Genomic DNA, 13,497 nt, shown 5'->3' on the forward strand with positions numbered 1-13,497 from the left:
TATTGTGCTACATTTACCTTATTTAATATTTTATAGGCAATTCAGCATGAAATTAAAATGTGACTCAGCTATTAAGTAATGAGTAATTAAAAAGCCTATCCATCTTTAATTTTGGTCTCACTAGTAAGAAAGCAAAAGAAATATTAAAATCAACCTCTAGTAAGCTCCAAGCTTCATTAGCACACACAGCTTCTTGTGCTAAAATTTTTTCCTTTAGCATCAACTGTAGAATTATTAATGTCAGAGTTTGACCCCAAAAGGGTGCTTGTAACAGACTCCAGTTAGGCCTGAATAACTGCTCAAAGACAAATTCCAATTTGGAGAGTGATACTAACTAATACTTTTATTAAAGCTCAGTTTTATTACAGTTTGCTATGGGTTGTAGACTATATGTAGATACAGCACATGCTAATTTCTAGAAGTGCAGTTAGTTTCTGATATTTTTGTGGACCTACTATATATTTTATAGCCAAATGAAACAAATAATTTTGACTGTCTTTACTGCCTCTATTACCAGATGCCATATAACTAATTAATTACAAAGGCCACTTGAGGGTTGAATTGTGTCCCCCAAAATTTCATATTAAAATTCTGATTTTCAGCTTTTCAGAATATGCCTTGAGAGAGGTCACTATGGAAACAATCAAGTTAAACTGAGTCAACCAGGAGGCACTAACCTTACCTAAGGCAACTAGCGTTCTTCTAAGGAGGGGAAATGGGACACAGACACGAGGACAACACAGGGAGAAGGCACAGGCAAAAGACAGCCATCTGCAAGCCAAGAAGAGCCTGGAAACAGCTCCTTCTCACCACTGAAAAGGCGGCGGCTTGCAGACACCTTGATCAGGAAGTTTCAGCACCCAGAAGCATGAATGCTGCCGGTCTCTGGCGTAGGCCACTGAGGGCACAGCACTAGGTCAGGGCAGCCCTCAGAAACCAACAAGGGCCAAAACGGGCAGGTTTAAAATACACCCATGCAACCATCCAGACTCTTCAAACAAGTCCATCGAGTAGACTTAGAAGATTTAACAGATATTTTTCTCCATTTATTCTAATATGTGAAACTCTACACACCACTACCATGAGGTTGTGGTGTCCCCAATCCCCTCTCAAACACAGTAGCATCTACCCTCTGTGGCTCACTCACGTCATGGAAGGTGTACACTTAGACCCGAGCATCCCTCCTATGGCGGAAGAGATCACCTCCTGATGGGACAGGCAGGCTTCCTCCTGGATCTAAAGCACTGAGGCACCCAGTGGGCACAGAGGCAGTGCAGCATTAGGCTCCCCAACCCAGCTGTGTGAGTAGAGTGCGATGGAGAATCGCCTCAAGTGTGTAAGAGCAGTGACTCGCGGCCGTGATTTGAGCTGTGACTTCCTTTATGTTCATTCCTCTTGCCTTCTCTTCTCCCCTCTTTCTTCATTCCTAGCTCTCTCCCGCTTCCTCTTACGGTGTTTTGTGTTTGAGACAGGGTCTAGCTAAGTAGATAAGGCTGGCCTCAAACTCCCAGCAATCCTCTTGCCTCAGCCTCCCGATTGCAAGTGTTGTGCGCCACCACATCCTGCTCATTTGGTGTTTGCTAGGGGTCAAAAGCAAGACCTTCTGCTGAGCACCTGCTCTGTTACTGACCTGCATTCCCAGCCCGCCAGCTCGTAACACCTTAAGACTCTTGATTCCCAGAGAGTTTGGCCTTCTTGTTTATGAGCATTGGTTGCCCTGAAATTGGATATATATGCCATACTAAGAAATGGTAAAAAAGGCAAGTAGCACACTTTCGTTTCTCAGCGTCAACCAGAAGGTAACATAAATATCAACAGGAACAGACCAGTCAATTGGTTACCTGGATAAAAATTTAACAAAATGCTCCATTAAAATATCCCGTTGGTGTGTTAATTTTGTTCACAGTGCTATCCTTATCTAAAAGAATAAAAAGTCATCATTAAATGTTTTCACATAATGAACTTGAAAAGAGTATTCTTAAAGTCAGTCACTTGCAAAATAAATTAGGTACCACAGAAGCCCAAAGAACTAGCAAAATATAAAACATGTGAAATGTTTGCATCTGTTTTTTCTGTATTCAACAGATACATAATGATGCCCGCTTTTTGCCAGTCACTCAACTGTCAGTGGTAAAGAAGACACTCAGAGTACGCCTTCATGTGGGCCTACCTTGTTTGAGGAAGGCAGGCAATAACCATATAAACATACACGATGTATGAAGTGTATAAACTTCATTCCTCGTGAGCTACTGAGGGCAAAAATCTGGAGTTAAAATAGAGAATCATGCGGTGGCTGGACTTCCGTTGCAGGGAAGATTCTCTCCAAAAGGGGATTTAAAAGGGACCTCATAGGAAAAGCAGCAAGGTTTACAAACTCCTTGTGGTGAAGGAGTCAGGTATTCAGTATCTTATGTAGGAACTACGAAAATCCTAAAGGTGGGAAGTGAGATAAACAAGGCAGAGTGTGGTATCAGACAGACAGAAACAACCACACACTACCTTAGGATGTACTCGGGAAGTAGGGTGGAGCATCGGAAGGACCAGTGAAGAATTTTTAAATGGAGTACAGGAACTTATTTAGGGTTTTAAAAGGTGGTTATGGCTCGAGGGTGGGCAAAGGGTGGGCAGGAAACTATCCAGGAAAAGAGAAGACCTTTAGAATACAATCCTGGTGCAAAGAGATGGGCACATGCATCCAAGACAACCGGGAGCAGAATGCACAGAGCTTGCACTTTAGTTGTACATAATGGGTGAGGGCAAAGGAAGATTTAAAATGACTCCGACCTTCTGAATATGATATTATAATTTGCATCTTCTTCACCAAGTCCACTGCCAATAGGCCCAAAACTACATATTTCTTTATTGCATGTTTTATAAGATTCACACATAATCAACATTTTTTTTTAATTTTTGTATTTTAGGGAAGGGTCTACAGAGTGTTCAGGGTCTCACTACTAGATCAGACTCAGGGATTCTCCTGTTTACAGCCTCCCAAGTGCTGGGATTACAGGCACACTTCACCATGCCTAGTCTCAACTGCCGTCTCAGCACACCCTGGGGGCGGGGCGGCACAGCAGACCCCAGGATTGAACCCCCTGGCCCCTGAGCCTGCTACAGGTGCTTTAATCCACTGAGCTATTTGGCCGACCCTCAACATGTTTTGAATAGACACAATGTGGATGGCACCCACATACTGATTAGCTAGATGATATCTAGGTATCAGCACTTGCTTCCCTTTCCCTAGTCTGTATTTTGATTATTAAACTGTTACTAACTCAGGTAAGGTTTTATCAATGTAAAAACTATGTACAAAAGATAAGTAGTGCATAAGTTAACTTATATCAAGAAACTATCTATTGTGGGGGCTGGGAAGACAGTTCCACAGGCTAAGTGCCTGCCTGCAAGTGCGAGGACCTGGGTTCAAACCCCAGTACAGCATGCCATGCACACTGTAATCCCAGCACTGGGAGACTGACACAAGAGTCTCACTATGAATCCGAGCTGTGTAGAAAGACCCTATACCAAATAAATAAATATTTTGTTAAGAAGAAACTATTGTGAACAAACTGGCACAAAATGAAACATTTATTTAATCAAGCCATGAAAGAGATGTTTTTAAAACTTAATTTTGAACCCACGCACCTTTATTTGAGCTCTAGAACAATGAATTTAGAAAATAAGACAGTTGGAGTATGAAAAATATTACAATTTTTATTCTTTTGTATAAATGTTAATGTCTCCTTTGTTGCCGACTAATTATCTGTCTGATTCATTGAAGGAATTCCTAATGTAAAGAAAGATCTCGTTAAGTATTTTGAGCACTAACAGGCATTCTTGTTATTTCCTAGGTGAGAAACTAGCTTGGGACAGTTGCATGATGGTTAGTCATCTAGACCAGAGCTTCTCAAATGAAAGTATACAAATATATTCTCCAAGAATCAGGCCAATATACATATACTGATTCAGTAAGGCTAAGGCTCTGCCTGGTAATAACAAAGTTGATGGTCCTTGGACCATACTCTAAGTAGCAACAAACACTCTAATAATTCAATCCAGATACTATTATGCATCATAATAGTTTGATATCATTCATAATGCTGAGGTCCATTAAGAAGTAAATGAAGTGAAATCCTGCAGCTAGAGTAAATAAAAAGACAAGCACTTTATCTCTACTCTTGATACCAATATGAGAAATCTAATATTAACAATGCAGAGGTGTCCTGTTTTTAAAAATTCTGCAATAAAAGAAAATGTTAAAAGCTTTTTAGGCCTCTTAGTTTCCTAGTGAGGAATCTGCAGGAAACCAAGTAGTTAGGATAATCCAGTGAGCTTCCTTGGTTATAAAGCATTCCTTTTTTTTTTTTTTTTCCTCATTCCGCATAGTGCTCTCCAGTCTCTAGAAAAAGCCTAAAATTCTCTTTTATGCTGCATAAAAATTGCACTTCATAATTTTTTTACATATGGGTGCATAAGATCAGGGAAACACACGTAAGACTTGAAATTTATGGCTCACCAAGGAATGTACATTTTTGGAACTCTGATGTAATTATCGGTATCACAGTCAAACAGGTTGTAAAATAAATAAGTTTCTAGAAAGATAAACAATAAACACCTCCCCTCCCCTATGAAAAATGACTTGTTATCATGGAAAAAACAAGACAGATGCATAATGAAAAATACAATGCTGAAAGCTATAAAATCTGTGGGCAGTTTGCTTCTTTCAAACTGGGGTACACAGAGTGTACTTCCTACTATCCAGGAGAAATCATGGTATCCCCTGTCTCTTCTAGGTATATACAAATAGAAAAGGCCTCTGTCTTCTTTAAACAACTCAAGAAACTTAAGAATTCATAGCTATGGAAGAAGAAATCAGGTATCTTTATTAATGTTATTCCTAATTAGGAAAGGCTGACCACAAGTAGTCAAACATGTAATCTAATAAAATTCATAGGGAAAGTTAAGCACCAGGGCCAGGGATATGGCTCAGTAGAATAAGTGCTTCCCTGGCAAGTGCAAGGACCTGAGTTCAATCCCTGGTTCCACCAAAAAGTAAGAAAGAAAGAAAAAGAAAGAAAGAAAGAAAGAAAGAAAGAAAGAAAGAAAGAAAGAAAGAAAGAAAGAAAGAAGAAAGAAAGCTAAGCACCAAACATGCCTAAATGAAAACTTCCATGTTTTCAGTATATAAATCTCAAATAATCCTATTCATCATATATTTGGAGTTACTTTATCCTAGCAAGACCTTCAGAATGTAGTTTTATTTGACATCATTTGGTCTCCTAAGCACACTTAGTTTCTATGCAGTGACATGCTTAATTGATGAAGATCAGTGTCAACATTTTATGAGCAAAAATTACCTCTCATGTTTTATAGTCTGAGACATTGTCATCTCCACCTGGTTTATGTAAGTGCTTGTTTTCAACAGTTTCAAGGAACTTTATTCTACAGTCACGACTGGGTTTGGGTGTGTAAAAACTTCATCTAAGCCAGAAAGAGTTTGGATCCCAAGCTTTTGAAAACAGAGACGTGATGAAAAAAATAGGGTGAATGCTACTGCCTGGTGCCATTCAGTAGAGAGCCGTGGATCCTAAACACAAAAAGAGTCACACTGAACCTTAATAACAGTGCATGACATTGCTTCAACGTGTCCAGTCTTCAACTGTGCCATCAGTCTAAGTTGAGCTCCGGTTGGGTCAAGCTGCACAGAGAAGGTGTGTTCCAAGGTGCACCATAAGTCACAGATCACTGAGGACACATTAGCATGAGGAACGTTAACATCAATTTCAATGGAGTTACACGATCTTGCTACTTCAGATTGCAGCTTTTTAAGAATAGTCCACAAAATGTGAAATTTGGATTTTTGGTTATTATTTGAGATTAAAGTTCAGAGGTCTTAAAGGAAATCATCCAGTTCTCTTTATGCAAAAAAAAAAAAAAAAAAAGTACATCTCTTTCACGCGGAGCACTGTGGGCTATCTGGGCTGCCAGAACACAGAGACCAGAGTAGCGAGCCCCTGAGGAAGTTACCAAAATGATACCCACCTAGTTATACTGTTGAAAGAGGGGACTGACAGCTCCCAAGGCATCCCTCAGCTTGTGAGTAACATCAGTGCCTGCCAGGTGATTGCCGAGGCTGTAAGAACCACCCTCAGTCTCCGTGGCATGGACAAGCTTATTGTAGATAGCTGAGGCAAAGTAGCCATTTCTAGGGATGGGGCCACAATTTTGAAACTTTACAATGTCATCCATTCTGCAGCAAAGATGTTAATGGACATGGCCAAATCTCAAGATGCTGAGGTTGGGGATGGCACCACCTCTGTAACACTGCTGGCTGTAGAGTTTCTGAAGCAGGTGAAACCCTACGTGGAGGAAGGTTTGCACCCCCAGATCATCATCCGAGCTTTCCACACAGCTACACAGTTGGCAATTAAGAAGATCAAGGAGATTGCTGTGACCATAAAGAAACAAGATAAAGTGGAGCAGAGGAAGCTGCTGGAGTGTGTGCCATGACGGCTCTGAGCTCCAGGCTGATCTCCCTGCAGAAAGCCTTCTTTGCTAAGATGGTGGTTGATGCTGTGATGATGCTTGATGATTTGCTGCAGCTTAAAATGATTGGAATCAAGAAGGTACAGGGTGGAGCCCTAGAGGAGTCTCGGCTGGTGGCTGGTGTTGCATTCGAGAAGGCTTTCTCTTATGCTGGATTTGCAATGCAACCTAAAAAGTATAATAACCCCACAATTGCCTTATTAAATGTTGAACTCGAGCTGAAAGCTGAGGAAGACAATGCTGAAATCAGAGTCCACACGGTAGAGGAGTTTCAGGCAATCGCTGATGCTGAGTGGAACACTCTGTATGACAAGTTAGAAAATATCTATAATTCTGGAGCCAAAGTTATCTTGGCCACATTCCCTACTGGGGATGCGGCTACCCAGGACTTCACAGATAGGGACATGTTCTGCATGGGCCATGTGCCTGAAGAGGATTTGAAGAGGACAATGATGGCCTGCAAAGTCTCAATCCAGACCAGCGTGAATGCTCTATCAGCAGATGTGCGGGGCTGCTGCCAGCTGTCCGAAGAGACCCAGATTGGAGGTGAAAGGTACAATTACTTCACTGGCTGCCCCAAGGCTAAGACTTGCACCTTCCTCCTCTGCAGCAGAGCTGAGCAGTTCATGGAAGAGACAGAGCAGTCTCTGTATGACACCATCAAGACTGTCAGGAGGGCCATCAAGAATGACTCCGTGGTGGCTGGTGGTGGAGCCATCAAGATGGAGCTCTATAAGTACCTTCGTGACTACTCAAGGACTATCCCAGGAAAACAGCAGCTACTGATTGGGGCATACGCTAAGGCCTTGGAGATTATCCCATGTCAGCCATGTGCAGCTAGGCCAGACAATGCTGGCTTTGAATCCACAAACATCCTGAACAAACTACGGGCTTGGTATGCCCAGGGTGGCATGTGGTATGGGGTAGACATCAACAATGAGGATATTAATGTCAGCTTCAAAGCTTTCATATGGGAGCCAGCTATGGTGAAGATCAGTGCCCCGACAGCAGCCTCTGAGGCTGCGTGCCTGATTGTGTCTATTGATGAGACCATCAAGAACCCTCGCTCCACCGTGGATACTCCTGCAGCAGCAGGCCGGGGCTGGGGCCACCTCCCTTGAGGTCCCAACCATCACACTGGCTGGCAGCTGGCTGCAGGTGTGCTTGCCCTCCCTGGCTGGGCTCATTGGTACTATGAAGAAGTAGTAATAATTGGTCTGTTCTGTTCTCACTGGAGGTTATTTAAATAAAACTTAAGACAAAAAAAAAATCAATCAAAGTCTAGCACCAGTGTGATACTGATTGCACTGATTTACCTTGATGAAATTATATAAGCTGAATTTCTACCCAGGAACATGACAATGAACTCTAAATATTGCAAGCGTTTATGAGAGCATTGAAGAAATATATGCACAGAAAATGGCCTGGAAAATGGACAGTTTCATCTTGATCATGATAACACTCTGTGTCACACACTGCCTCTGGTATGACAATTTCTATCAAACAGAAATATATCACCATGGGTCCAAGCTGTGTAGTGAAACCCTGAACCAAATACAGAAAAAATGAAAAAATAAATAGTATGGTGATCTTCACCCGCCTCAGTCACCAGATCTGCCATCATGCAACTTCTGGCTCTTTCCCAGAGTTAAAATGACCACGCAAAGTAAATGATTTGAATAAATTAGGACACTGAGGCAGACATGACAGCACAACTAAAGACACCCATCCTGGAGAGGCTTCCAGAACTGCTTCAGAAAGTGCCAAGAATGACGAGACGGGACAGCTGGAAGTGAAGGAGAGTCCTGTGAAAGGGATTAGTGGTCTGCTATTGTAACAAATTTTTAAAAATTTAAACATTTTCCATTTTTAATGAAATCTCATATCTGATTCTAAAACAGGTATTCCTTTAACAATATAAATAATTGATCATTCCTATTAAGAAAATCGCTCTTTGTTGAAAAGAAAGGTTTATGCCTATGTTGTTTGATCAGTTTTTCATGCCTATATCTTGTAATTTGAACAACTACTTTGAAGATAACAATACACAATGCACTAACCATTGCTACTCTCCTACAATCTTACTTTGAAATTTTGAAGCATTGTTTTTATTTTGTATTTTTCATTTTTTTACAATAAAAAAAGAAAAGAAAATTCAGCCCAGCAGCCAGAGCCCATCACCTACCAAGTCCCAGCTGGCATAACTGCTACTTCACAGAGACCTTTAATGTGCACTTCCTTTCTAGCTCTGTCCTAAATGACATCGCTAGGTGGCTACACGTGTCTTTTCACCAATTCCATTACCCTACACACACCTAGTTCATTTTTACCTCGCCTCTATCTCTTCATTTACTCTGTGTTCTCCATGTGCCTTCTAGGTATGTTGTTCAGAGATACAAACTCTTATGACTCTTCTGTATCCATATTACTATATGTTTTACTGTCTTCTGTGGGTTTAACAATCATCTATACTCTGCTAAATTGCAAATTTATTGTCTTTAGCTCAGATTTTAGCTCCATGGAAAATCTTCATTGAAGGCCCCATAAATACCAATAAACTCATATTCACCACTTCCCACTCTGCTCCAAAACCATAACTTTTTTTGTTATTCTCAATCCCCATAAATTGTGCCATGAGCCACTGTCACCTAACCCCTACCACTTGGCTCCTCCCTCTCTTTTTCCCTCTCCCCACAGTCATTCAAATTGTGACTCACCGAACAAGTCAGTCTTACACGTCCTTCTAGATGCCTTCCCCTATCTCTAATACCATCACTCTCCTTCAGATCCTCAACACTTAATACACTATGCCAATGGCAGAAGCAGCTCCCAGGATGTCTTTTATCCACACTTTACTACAGTATCTTTCTAAAACACAAATCATGTAACTTCCCTGCCTGAGATGACTATCCACCAATCCATATGCTATCTCAATTCTCTGACCTCACCCTTTGGAATCTGACCCCTACAGAGGTTTTTCATCCTCCAGTACCATGTGATTCTCACCATCCAGTTTAGTGGAGACATTCATAACTTTCCTAAAGTGCCTGCTTTACTTCTGGAAATATTTTACACAGCTTGTGCGTCTGATTGAGATGACTCTATCTTTCCAGATTCCCACAGGCTCTCCAAGTCCTCCCTTGGTGTTCTCATGAGAAGACACAGAACTGCTTCAGAAAGTGGCAAGAATGATGAGATATTCATATATTTGTTAAAGAAATGTGAGTGACATGGGTCTAGTTTTAGTCATCAACAAAATCTAGTTTTTCAAGCACCATTTACTAAAGAGGCTATCATTGTTCCAGTGAATGTATTTGGCTCCTTTATCAAAGATTCAGTGGCTGCATGTATTTGTAGTTGTTTGTGCATCTTCTAATATGTTCCACTGATCCTCAGGTCAGTTTTCTTGCCAGTACCCCAAGTAGGTGGGCAATACTGTAAAGAATCAACAACTGTGATCTCATCTTATTAAAAACACTTTTGTACAATAAAAGAAATCAACAACAGAGTGAAGAGATAACCCACAGAAAAACTTTTCTCCGGTTGCTCCTCAAACTAGGGACTAATATCTAGAATATCCAAAGAGCTAAAAAAAAAAAATCAGAACCCCAATATTTAAAGACCCAAAGCAAAAGTGGGCATCTGAAAGGAATACATACTTCTCATATGAAGAAATATAAACTTCAAATCAATATATGAAAAAGTGTTCAACATCACTGATCATTCGAGAAGTGAACATTGAAACAATGCTGAGATTCCATCTCACTAGAAAAAATAGCTATTATCAAGAAAGCAACCAATAACAAATGCTAGCAGTGATGTGGAGGAAAAAGGAACCCCTCTAAACCATTTGGAGTGCAGACTGGTACAGCCACTGTGAAAATTAGTATAAAGATTCCTCAAAAAACTAAAACTAGTGGTTCAATTTGACCCGGGTATTCCTCTTGTTGGTATCTTCCTGAAAAAAATAAAAACAGCATACAATAGCAATATATTCACACTCATGTTTATAGCAGCACAATTTGTCATAGCTGAATCATGGAAACAACCCAAATTCCCATTAACGAATGGATAAAGAAGATGTGGAGTTTTTCTGCAAGGGGGTATTATTCATCCACAAAGGATAAACATGAGACATTTCTAGGTAAAGGGATGCATCTCAAGACTATACTCTTATGTGAAACAAATAGGACACGTGTGTGTGTAGATATAATTTTCCTAGTGTGAGAAACTGAAAACATAAATAAAGACCAAAATGGATACTAGATATTGTGAAATAAAAATAAAATGTTCATACATGAAAGTGAACTAAGGAGGGGAAGGGTGATAGAAGAAATGGAAGAAAAAAAACAAGAAAAGAATGAAAAATGAAAGCAAAGCTTTTGTAAATAAAGAGGGGAAGAGGGATGGCAGGGAGAGGAGGGTAATGTGGAGAAAAGAAGCAGCAATGTATATCATGTACAAGTACAAATTATGATGTGATCATTATGTATATTCATCTGAACAACTACTTTGAAGATAACAATATTCAATGTAGCAACTATTGTTGATTTCCCTTCATCTTGTTTTAAAATTCTGTATAATTTTTAATGTTTCTTATTTTTATTCTCTTTAAACTAAAATAAATAAAATGTATCAATGAATTTAATTTTTAAAGAAGATATGAGCAACCGCACATGTGATTGGTTCAGGCTCCTGTTTCTCTTCTCTGGATTATGGATTTTCCTCCTCTGCAACTTGGGCCTCTTTAGAAGGAGAATATTTTATTCACCAAATCCCTGGAACCTAAGACTTGATCACCATAGGGATAAAAGCAGTATGTGACTGAAGGAACACTGAATGAATGAATGAATGAATGAATGAATGAATGAATGAATGAATGAATGATCAACTGCAGAAATGTCTTTACTGGTTCAAGATAGTTTAGCTGGTTCACTCAACTACCATTGACTGCCCAGCATTTGTATGACTTTCATGAAACTATGGTTAAGATATTTTCAACTGTATTATCCCAAGGACATTTACACTAAATTATTGGTTGAGTTTAGCTCAAAAATAACAATTTTCTCTCCAGACAAATGTGGAAGTTGTTTTTAGCCTTAATATGTAACTCCACATGTTTCCTTTTTTCCTTAACTGCCAGAAAACTTAATGACAAATTTAGTATTCAGTAGTAATAATTAAACTGTCTTAAGTCCCTGGTAATTTCTATGCTATTTTTTTTCTTATAGACAGTCTATTTCTATACTGAATTCTACTATACATGATTGCTTTTCTAAAGCCTTGTGTTATAAATAATTATATATTTATAACTAGGTGGAGAATGTAAAACCCAGTCCTCTGAAGTGCTTCATTGTCCCACTTTCATTCCTTTCTACTAAGAAAGCTACATGAAAAGTACAGAACTGCCTCTACTTGAGCTGTACTGATTCGCAGCAATCTATCAGACTCCCTTGGCTTGCTTTGGTTCTGCAGCAATGTATGTCAACCCAAAGGTCTCATGCATGTAAAACAGATGGGCTATAGGAGCCATCAGTACTATACAGCTCTTCAGCAACAGTAAAGTTCTACTCATGCTTGGAATGTGGTCACATATTTATTAATTATAGCAAATGGACCTTGAGCATAACTTTAAGTTCATATTATGTAGTAATGTAAAGGTTAGCTGTCAATGCAGGTGGACACTTCAGCAGACGCAACTCAGGGAGAGTCTACAGCAGTGCTGGCCTGGCTTGGGAAGACCTCTTGGAGGTCTCCTTTGTAATACTTCTGCCGAGCCCTAATGAGATCAGCATGTCTAAGACACCTTCTCTGATGACTTCTCGAACCATGCATGCTAAGCACCTTGAAGGGGCGGGGTTTATGGAGTCCCTGATTTAGAGTCTGAAAAAGGGCTCAGAGCTGGTGATAAATGTAGACAGTGTGACAGGGCTTGCCTATCAGAAGTTCATGGGAGAAATCTACTTTTTAAAAATCAAGCTGTGTATTTATCCCACCGAAATGAATCTGGTTATAAAAACACAAACTAAAAGGGTGAGGGAATTAGAGGTGGGTTCTCACTTTTAAAAGAATTCTGTCTTCCTATGAAGGATTAATTTAGGCACTTCCTCAAGTCCCAGGAAGTCCTCAGGAGTGACTTATGCATCCATCTCAGTTATTAATGATGCTTGTGACCTTTGCAAAGTCACTGGACTCTCTCTAGGCTTCATCTTTCTAATGTGCACACAGAGAGAACAAAGCAGGAAAGTATATTCTCAGCTCTCACAGCTGTCCACCTGGTACTGAGAGGAGGAAGGTGGCTGGCAACACAGACTTGGAGCTTGGATACCTAGTTTGAATTCCAGCTCCCCAATTTCTATCACATTGGGTGGGCTACATCACTTCTCAGTGCCTCAGTTTTAATGTAAAAATGGCATAATAATACAGCACTCCTCACAGGGTGGGAGGATAAGTGATATAATATGGACAAAAACATTTATGATAGTTCTGGATATACAGCAAGAATGTTTAGAACATCATCTTTCAATCTATTTGTGACTGCTAATCTTGGCTGTCAATTTGATTGGCTTGCAATCCATACTGGGGATTAGGAAAGAACATTTCTGGGCTTATTAGCTGGGCTACAGAGGAGTGGCCTTGGTGCCCAGATCTGACCCCTTTCTGCTTCCTCTCTAGCACTTTTTGTCTGTACTCTGCTTCCCAGCCTCCACACAGCCTGAACTTTTGCTCTGTCACACCTTTCCACCATGTTGTCTCTGCCTTTCAGCCTGCCAACTATGAGCTGAAATCCTTGAAACTGTAAATTAAATTTCTCCTTTATAATGCAGATGCCAGATAGTTTATCCAAGCAATAGCAAAACTGGTGCATACACTATTATTAATTGTATCCCTGATAAAAGGTCAAGGCACTTAGTGCATTGGCATGCTGGTGACCTCTTCAAAAAAAAAAAAAAA

General features: G+C 40.1%; 1 protein-coding gene and 1 pseudogene across 1 annotated transcript in view; one reads left to right on the forward strand and one right to left on the reverse strand.

Annotated features, from left to right (window-relative positions):
• Epm2a (EPM2A, laforin glucan phosphatase) overlaps positions 1-13,497 on the reverse strand; it is a 60,030-nt gene that overhangs the window by 21,935 nt on the left and 24,598 nt on the right. The window lies entirely within an intron of this gene.
• LOC105741805 lies at positions 6,145-7,664 on the forward strand (annotated as a pseudogene).

This window comes from Octodon degus, unplaced genomic scaffold, assembly GCF_000260255.1.
Source record: "Octodon degus isolate 3935 unplaced genomic scaffold, OctDeg1.0 scaffold00024, whole genome shotgun sequence".
In the NCBI taxonomy this organism is placed as follows: domain Eukaryota; kingdom Metazoa; phylum Chordata; class Mammalia; order Rodentia; family Octodontidae; genus Octodon; species Octodon degus.